Below are 9664 nucleotides of genomic sequence, written 5' to 3'. Positions count from 1 at the left end.
GGAAGTGGCCCTAGAAATAGTTGATGCTTTGCTGATCATCTTCCAGCATTCAATGGAATCTGGAACAGTACCCATGGATTGGAGGGTAGCTAATGTTACCCCACTATTCAAAAAAGGTGGTAGAGAGAAAACGGGGAATTACAGACCAGTAAACCTGACATTGGTAGTGGGGAAAATGCTAGAGTCCATTATAAAAGATGTAATAGCAGAGCACTTGGAAAACAGTGACAATATCGGACAAAGTCAACATGGATTTACAAAAGGTAAATCATGCTTGACTAATCTACTGGAATTTTTTGAGGATGTAACTGGTAAAATAGATAAGGGAGAACCAGTGGATGTGGTGTATTTGGACTTTCAGAAGGCTTTTGATAAGGTCCCGCATAAGAGATTAGCGTGTAAAGTTAAGGCACATGGGATTGGGGGCAAGGTATTGACTTGGATAGAGAACTGGTTGGCAGACAGAAAGCAAAGAGTTGGAATAAACGGGTCTTTTTCCGAGTGGCAAGCAGTGACTAGTGGGGTACCGTAGGGATCGGTCCTTGGGCCCCAGCTATTCACAATATATATTAATGATCTAGACAAGGGAACTAGATGTAATATCTCCAAATTTGCAGACGACACAAAGCTGGGTGGGCGTGTGTGCTGTGAGGAGGATGCCAAGAAACTCTAGGATGATTTGGACAGGTTGGGTGATTGGGCAAAAGCATGGCAGATGCAATATAACGTGGATAAATGCGAGGTTATCCACTTTGGTGGCAAAAACAGGAAGGCAGATTATTATCTGAATGGCAATAGATTGGGACAAGGGGAAGTGCAACGAGACCTGGGTGCCTTTGTGCACCAGTCGCTGAAGGTAAGCATGCAGGTGCAGCAGGCGGTTAAGAAGGCAAATGGCATTTTGGCCTTTGTAGCGAGAGGGTTCGAGTACAGGAACAAGGATGTCTTTCTGCAGTTGTGCAGGGCCTTGGTGAGACCACATCTTGAGTATTGTGTGCAGTTTTGGTCGCCTTATCTGAGGAAGGATGTTCTTGCCATGGAAGGAGTTCAGCGAAGATTCACCAGGCTGATACCTGGGATGGCAGGAATGACGTATGAGGAGAGATTGGGTCGATTGAGCTTGTACTCGCTGGAGTTTAGAAGAATGAGAGGGGATCTCATTGAAACTTATAAAATTCTGAGAGGACTGGACAGACTAGATGCAGGAAGGATGTTCCCGATGGTCGGGAAGTCCAGAACCAGGGGTCACAGTCTAAGGATAAGGGGTAGGCCATTTAGGACAGAAATAAGGAGGAATTTCTTCACCCAGAGAGTGGTGAACCTGTGGAATTCTCTACCACAGAAGGCAGTAGAGGCCAATACATTAAATATATTCAAGAAGCAGTTGGATATATTTCTTAAGGCTAAAGGGATCAAGTGGTATGGGGAGAAAGCAGGGACCGGGTACTGAATTTGCATGATCAGCCATGATCGCATTGAATGGCGGAGCAGGCTCGAGGGTCCGAATGGCCTACTCCTGCTCCTATCTTCTATGTTTCTATGGACCAAGGCTGTAATGAGGTCGGGAGCCGAGTGGTCTTGGTGAGCAAGTTATGGGTGAGTAAGTGCCACTTGATAGCACTGTTGATGACACCTTCCATCACTTTGCTGATGATTGAGAGTCGACTGATGGGGCGGTAATTGGTCAGATTGGATTTGTCCTGCTTTTTGTGGAAAGGACATACCTGGGCAGTTTTCCACATTGGATAGATGCCAGTGTTGTAGCTGCAGTGGAACAGCTTGGGTAGAGGGGCGGCTAGTTCTGGAGCACAAGTCTTCAGCACGATAGCCGGGATGTTGTCCGGGCCCACAGCCTTTGCTGTATCCAGTGCACTCAGCCATTTCTTGATAACACGTGGAGTGAATCAAATTGGCTGAAGACTAGCTTCTGTGATGGTGGGGACCTCAGGAGTAGGCCGATATGGATCATCCACTTGGCACTTCTGGCTGAAGATGGTTGCAAACGCTTCAGCCTTGTCATTTGCACTCACGTGCTGGGCTCCACCATCATTGAGGATCAGGATATTCATGGAGCTTCCTCCTCCAGTTAGTTGTTTAATGGTCCACCACCATTCACGAGTGGATGTGGCAGGACTGCAGAACTTTGATCTGGTCCATTGATTGTGGGATCGCTTAGCTCTGTCTATAGCATGCTGCTTTCGCTTTTTAGCATGCACGTAGTCCTGTGTTGCAGCTTCCCCAGGTTGGCACCTCATTTTTAGGTACGCCTGGTGCACTCTTCTACACTCCTTGGCTTGATGGTAATGGTAGAGTAAGAGATATGCCGGGCCATCAGGTTACAGATTGTGGTGGAATACAATTCTGCTGTTGCTGATGGCCCACAGCGCCTCATGGATGCCCAGTTTTGAGCTGCTAGATCTGTTCTCAATCTACCCCATTTAGCACGGTGATAGTGCCACACAACACGATGGAGGGTGTCCTCAATGCCTGTGTGGTGGTCACTGCTACCAATTAACATGCATCTGCGACAGGTAGATTGGTGAGGACGAGGTCAAGCAGATTTTTCCCTCATGTTGGTTCTCTCACCACCTGTCGCAGGCCCATGTCCTTCAAGACTCGGCCAGTAGTGGTGCTACCGAGCCACTCTTGGTGATGGACATTGAAGTCCCCCACCCAGAGTACATTCTGTGCCCTTGCTACTCTCAGTGCTTTTTGAAGTGCTGTTGAACATGGAGGAGTACTGATTCATCAGCTGAGGGAGGGTGGCAGGTAGTAACCAGCAGAAGGTTTCCTTGCCTATGCTTGACCTGATGGCATGAGACTTCATGGGGTCCGGAGTCAATGTTGAGGACTCCCAGGGCCACTCCCTCCCGACTGTATACCACTGTGCCGCCACCCCTGGTGGGTCTGTCCTGCCAGTAGGGCAGGACATACCCAGGGATGGTGATGGAGGAGTTTGGCTGAAAGGTATGATTCTGTGAGTATGACTATGTCAGGCTGTTGCTTGACTAGTCTGTGGGACAGCTCTCCCAATTTTGGCACAAGTCCCCAGATGTTGGTGAGGAGGACTTTGCCGGGTTGACTGGGCTGGGTGTGCAGTTTCCGTGTCTGTAGCCGGTCCCGAGGTCGATGCTGGGTGGTCCGTCCGGTTTCATTCTTATTATGTTTAGTAGTGTTACAACAATTATGTTACAACTGAGTGCTAGGCCATTTCAGAGGGCAGTTACGAGTCAACCACATTGCTGTGGGTCTGGAGTCACATATAGGCCAGACCAGGTAAGGACGGCAGATTTCCTTCCCTAAAGGTCATTAGTGAACCAGATGGGTTTTTAGACAATCCTATAGTTTCATTGTTACCATTACTGATACTAGTAATTATTCCAGTTTATTTAATTAACTGAATTTAAATTCCCCAGCTGCCGTGGTGGGATTTAAACTCACGTCTCTGGATCATTGGTCCAGGCCTCTGGATTACTAGCCCAGTGACATTACCACTATGCTAACATTCCCGCTATTGCCGACACAAAGGACATCTGCTAAATTGCAACAGAAGGCAGGTTCTATTGCAAAATAAAATATGCAGCAAATTAATAAAAAAGATGCCTGTTCAGTAATTTTACAAGACTGAAATTTGTATGATAATGAGCAGCATGTATTAATGCCTGGAGTTTATTGGGCAATTGTAAAACAGGAATGCTTCAATTGTATCCCGCTGACAATAATACGCACAGCGGAGACACAGCAGTTTGTGAATTTAATTTCCATACTTCCAGCTAACATTATGTTCATTTCTAATTGAATATTTTGTAGCTCAACATTTATATACAACTTGATGCACCCTAATAGAGTACAACTGTCGTCTGTTTACTCAAGTGTGTTCCACAGAGACAACTACGAACAACAACAACTTGTATTTATATAGTGTAGGAATGTCTAGTTCCTATCCAAAGACTGAGGTCCACTCAGGCGATCAAACAAAACGAAGTTTAATGGAAACTAACAGGTTTAAACAAGTAACTACAGGAGAACATCGAGTGTAGGTCTGTTCAGTTCGGAGGCTCCACGAGGACTGCTCCAGCGGTCCCGTGGTTGATGTCATGACATCATCATGTTCTTCCCGCCAGTGGGGGATCACGTGATGAACGGCGTGCCATCATCGCGTTTACCCGCGCTGTTAAAGTAATCACGCTCTGTACAAGTAAACAGTATAAATAAAGATACAGACTCAGGCTGTAGCTAACATGTTGTTAAAGGGAATTATATACAAACAATCCGAGTCCTTTAGTGGCTCCGCCACAATAGCGCCTTTAACGTAGTAAAACATCCCAAGGCGCTTCACAGGAGCGGTATCAAACAAATTTTTACACTGACTCACACAAGGAGATATTCGGACTGGTGACCAAAAGCTTGGTCAAAGAGGTAGGTCTTAAGGAGCCTCTTAAAAGGAGGAGAGAGAGGTAGAGAGATGGAGCGGTTTAGGGAGGTAATTCCATAGCTTAGAGCATAGGCAGCTGAAGGCACCGTCGTCAATGGTGGAGCAATGAAAATCAAGGATGCGCAAGAGGCCAGAATTGGAGGAACACAGAAATCTCGGAGGGTTGTAGGGCTGGAGGAGGTTACAGAGATAGGGAGGGGCGAGGCATCGCAAGACGCTCACAGAAGTGTAAATCAGACAAATAGTGTGTTGTTATTTCACAAAATTACACAAGGTTTTCCTCTCCTAGGCCAAATCAGTGCTGTCCTCTCACCTATCACAGCAATCGTCTGCCCTTTTTTGTTAATTTTAGAGTTATACTGCACAGGAAGAGGCCCTTCGGCCCATCGTGTCCACGCCAGTCATCAAGCCCTATCTATTCTATTCCCATTTTTCAGCACTTGGTCCGTAGCCTTGTATGCTATGGCGTTTCAAGTGCCCATCTAAATGCTTCTTGAATGTTGAGGGTTCCTGCCTCTACCACCCTTTCAGGCAGTGAGTTCCAGATTCCAACCACCCTCTGGGTGAATTTTTTTTTCCTCAAATCCCCTCTAAACCTCCTGCCCCTTATCTTGACTCTATGCCCCCTGATTATTGACCCTCTACTAAGGGGAAAAGTTCCTTTCTATCTACCCTATCTATGCCCCTCATAATTTTGTACACCTCAATCAGGTCCCCCCTCAGCCTTCTCTGCTCTAAGGAAAACAACCCCAGCCTGTCCAGTCTCTCTTCCTAGCTGAAACGCTCCATCCCAGGTAACATCCTGGTGAATCTCCTCTGCACCCTCTCTAATGCAATCACATCCTTCCGATAGTGTGACGACCAGAACTGCACACAGTATTCCAGCTGTGGCCTAACTAGCGTTTTGTGCAGCTCCATCATAACCTCCCTGCTCTTATATTCTATGCCTCGGTTAATGAAGGCAAGTATCCCATATGCCTTTTTAACCAGTACGATAGCAAAATACTGCGGATGCTGGAAATCCAATGCCTTTTTAACCACCTTATCTACCTGTCCTGCTGCCTTCAGGGATCTATGTACATGCACACCAAGGTCCCTCTGTCCTTTCTAGAGTCCTACCATTCATTGTCTATTCCCTTGCCTTGTTAGTCCTCCCAAAATGCATCACCTCACATTTTTCAGGGTTAAATTCCATTTGCCACTGTTCTGCCCATCTAACCAACCCATCGGTGGCATAGTGGTTAGCACTGTTGCCTCACAGCGCCAGAGACCCGGGTTCGAATCCGGCCTCGGGCGACTGTCTGTGTGGAGTTTGCACATTCTCCCCGTGTTTGCGTGGGTTTTCTCCGGGTGCTCCAGTTTCCTCCCACAGTCCAAAGATGTGCGGGTTAGGTTGATTGGCTATGATAAATTGACCCTTAGTGTTAGGGGGATTAAATACGTGGGGTTACAGGGATAGGGTGGGATATGTGTTGGTGTAGGGGTTACGGGGATCGGGTGGGATATGTGTCGGTGCAGGCTCGATGGGCCGAAATGGCCTCTATCTGCACTGTGGGGTTTCTGTGATTCTGTGATCTATATCATCCTGTAGCCTGAGGCTTCCCTCCTCACTATTTACCACTCCACCAATTTTTGTGTCATCTGCGAACTTACTGATCATACCTCCTACATTCATATCTAAATTATTAATGTACACTACAAACAGCAAGGGACCCAGCACCGATCCCTGCGGTACACCACTGGACACAGGCTTCCAGTCACAAAAACAACCTTCGACCATCACCCTCTGCCTCCTGCCACTAAGCCAATTTTGGATCCAATGTGCCAAATTGCCCTGGATCCCATGGGCTCTTACCTTCTTGACCAGTCTCCCATGCGGGACTTTGTCAGAAGTCTTACTGAAGTCTATGTAGACTACATCAACTGCACTACCCTCATCCACACACCTAGTCACCTCCTCGAAAAATGCAATCAAATTGGTTAGACATGATCTCCCCCTGACAAAGCCATGCTGACTATCCTTGATTAATCCTTGCCTCTCCAAGTGGAGACTAATTCTGTCCCTCAGAATTTTTTCCAATAATTTCCCTACCACTGATGTTAGGCTCACTGGCCTGTAATTCCCTGGTTTATCCCTACTACCCTTCTTGAATAATGGTACTATGTTAGCTGTCCTCCAGTCCTCTGGCACATCCCCTGTGACCAGAGAGGATCTGAAAATTTGTGTCAGAGCTCCTGCAATCTCCTCCCTTGCCTCACAGCAGCCTGGGATACATCTTGTCTGGGCCTGGGGATTTATCCACTTTTAAGCCCGCTAAAACCGCTAATACCTCCTCCCTCTCAATGCTAATTTGTTCAAGTATATCACTGTTCTGTCCTCCTCACGACTAAGATTCGACAGACAGCTAAACCCTCATCACCAAACAGGAGGCGTTGTTACTTTTAATCCAGTTTAATGACACAGGGTGAAACTACAAAGAGAGCAAGAAATTACAACATCAAATAAGGCCGATTGGTCTTACAATCACGATCTGAAAACACAAAATAAACCTAGGATAGTAGAATGAAACGTTACCACTATAACTCAACGGTTCTATTACAATTTGAGGTAAATCTGATTCAACAATCAAAGGTCTAACACATGAATGCCAGGAGAAAGACTAATAGCCAGCCACATGGAAACTCCACAAAGTGCAATATTTTAACTCATCTGGCCACAAATATCAAGAAATGGTGACATAGATCAAACATAAAGACATCTGATAAAAGGCTACTTACAGACAATGCCAATCAAAGGGGGAAACTAAGAAGGATGGCGTTAGATACTGTATACATCACCAGCCATGAATTGTGGGCTCCCTCGTGGTTGTGTTTTACTTTCGCTTTCTCATCATGTCACATGACATAAATCAACAATAAGGAGGTAAGTAGTAAAACCACTAGGGGGGAGACAAAACACAATACTAAAAGTCTCATAGGGGACATAACAATCACAATCCCCCTGCCTGATTTCTATGCCTACATCGTCCTTCTCCATAGTGAACACAGATGCAAAATATTCATTTAAAACCTCACCTACATCTTCCGGCTCTACACACAGATTGTCACTTGGTCCCTAATGGGCCCTACTCTTTGCCCTTAATATACTTATAAAACACCTTGGGATTTTCCTTTATTTTTCTTCCCTACTCTTCTGAAGGGGGCAACTCAAGGACTATCCAGCACCTTGCTCAACTGGTCATAGTTCATGAGTCAGCCTAAACCATCACAGTTGGACCATCACAGCCAAGCATAATACTGGCCAAACCCAAAGATGACAAATGTGTTACTTTCTGGCAGAAGTCAATGGTTGGTGATTTGAAGTGAGAATTCTGGTACCCTTAATATCTACTCTGGCTAACTGAGCACTAACTGGAGATTGTATCTCAGACCTTGCTGATTTATATCACGTAAAATTACATAGAATTTACAACACAGAAACATGCCATTCGGCCCAGCTGTTCTATACTGGAGCTTATGCACCACACCAGCCTCCTCCCACCCTTCTTCATCTCACCCTGTCAGCATAACCTTTTATTTCTTTCTCCCTCATGTACTTATCATGCTATTTGCCTCAATTACTCCCTGTCATAGCACGTTCCACATTCTAAACACTCTCTGAGTAAAGAAGTTTCTCTTGAATTCCTTTTTGAATTTGTTAGTGACTGTCTTATATTTATGACCCCCAGTTTTGGTCTCCCCCACAAGTGGAAACATCTTCTCCACGTCTATCCTATCAAACTCTTTCATAATCTTAAAGACCTCCATCAGGTCACCCCTCAGCCTTCTCTTTTCTAGAGGGAAGAGCCTCAGCCTGTTCAATCTCTCCGAATATTAATTCACTCACTCAGGAATACAGTTGGTCCTGGCTTTACCCATTAAGTCATCGAAGAGCTTCATGGCATTTCTTAAAGTTAACTTGGAAAAGAACACATCACACATCACCTGAATGATGATGCAACACAATGTGGGCAAATTGATGTTAATGTTGGCATTGGTGGCACCAGTCTCCATGACACAGAAATGGCATCCTACTCTGTTGCCAAATATCGTCAACAAAGCTGATTATATGCATATAAATATCACACATGCCAGTCCCTCTATCGACCATTGCCATGTACTAGGTGAACAAATGGTTTAGGTGTCAGCCGTGGCTCAGCGGTAGCATATTTACCCCTGCCCACTCAGGTGGATGAAAAGATTCCATGGCATTATTTTGAAGAAGAGCAGGGGAGTTCTCCCTGGCATCCTGGCCAATATTTATCCCCGAACTATGGATTATGGAGTTTTTTAGCTGTGCATGATGGACTTTTTTAGCTGTGGGCTTCAGCTCACTTAACAAGCTCTTCGGAGTGAGCCTTGGTTCAGTGGTAGCATTCCTACCTCTGGGTCATAAGGTGAACGGTTAGAACCCCACTCCAGACAGTCTCGTCTCTGGGTCAGATGGTGCAGGGTTCGAACCCCACTCCAGACAGTTCCAACTCTGGGTCAGACGGTGCAGGGTCCAAAGTCCACTCCAGACAGTCCCGTCTCTGGGTCAGAAGGTGCAGTGTTCAAAGTCCAATCCAGACAGTCCCAACTCGGGGTCAGACAGTGCAGGGTTCAAACCCCACTCCAGACTCTCCTGTCTCTGGGTCAGACGGTGCAGGGTTCGAACCCCACTCCAGACAGTCTCGTCTCTGGGTCAAACAGTGCAGGGTTCGAACCCCACTCCAGACAGTCCCAACTCGGGGTCAGATGATGCACGGTTCAAACCCCACTCCAGACTCTCCTGTCTCTGGGTCAGACGGTGCAGGGTTCAAACCCCACTCCAGACTCTCCTGTCTCTGGGTCAAACAGTGCAGGGTTCGAACCCCACTCCAGACAGTCCCAACTCGGGGTCAGACGATGCACGGTTCAAACCCCACTCCAGACTCTCCTGTCTCTGGGTCAGACGGTGCAGGGTTCAAACCCCACTCCAGACTCTCCTGTCTCTGGGTCAGACGGTGCAGGGTTCGAAACCCACTCCAGAATGTCTCGTCTCTGGGTCAGACGATGCAGGGAACTAACCCCACTCCAGACACTGCAGTCTCTGCGTCAGACAATGCAGGATTCGAACCCCACTCCAGACAGTCCTGTCTCTGGGTCAGATGGTGCAGGGTGTGAACCCCACTCCAGACACTGCAGTCTCTGCGTCAGAGAGTGCAGGAT

The 9664-nt window shown here is 46.7% G+C and overlaps 1 long non-coding RNA gene across 2 annotated transcripts in view; it reads right to left on the bottom strand.

Annotated features, from left to right (window-relative positions):
• Window positions 1-3954: 3954 nt before the first annotated feature.
• LOC147109688 (uncharacterized) overlaps window positions 3955-9664 on the bottom strand; it is a 65959-nt gene continuing 60249 nt past the window's right edge. For both annotated transcript variants that reach the window (XR_015080335.1, XR_015080334.1), the window contains one exon: window positions 3955-4190. This is a non-coding gene — a long non-coding RNA (uncharacterized LOC147109688). The remainder of the gene's footprint in view (window positions 4191-9664) is intronic.

This window comes from Somniosus microcephalus, chromosome 12 (genome assembly GCF_052327205.1).
Source record: "Somniosus microcephalus isolate GS21.2 chromosome 12, FLI_Smic_1.0, whole genome shotgun sequence".
NCBI lineage: Eukaryota > Metazoa > Chordata > Chondrichthyes > Squaliformes > Somniosidae > Somniosus > Somniosus microcephalus.
This window is presented reverse-complemented; position numbering and strand designations above follow the sequence as displayed.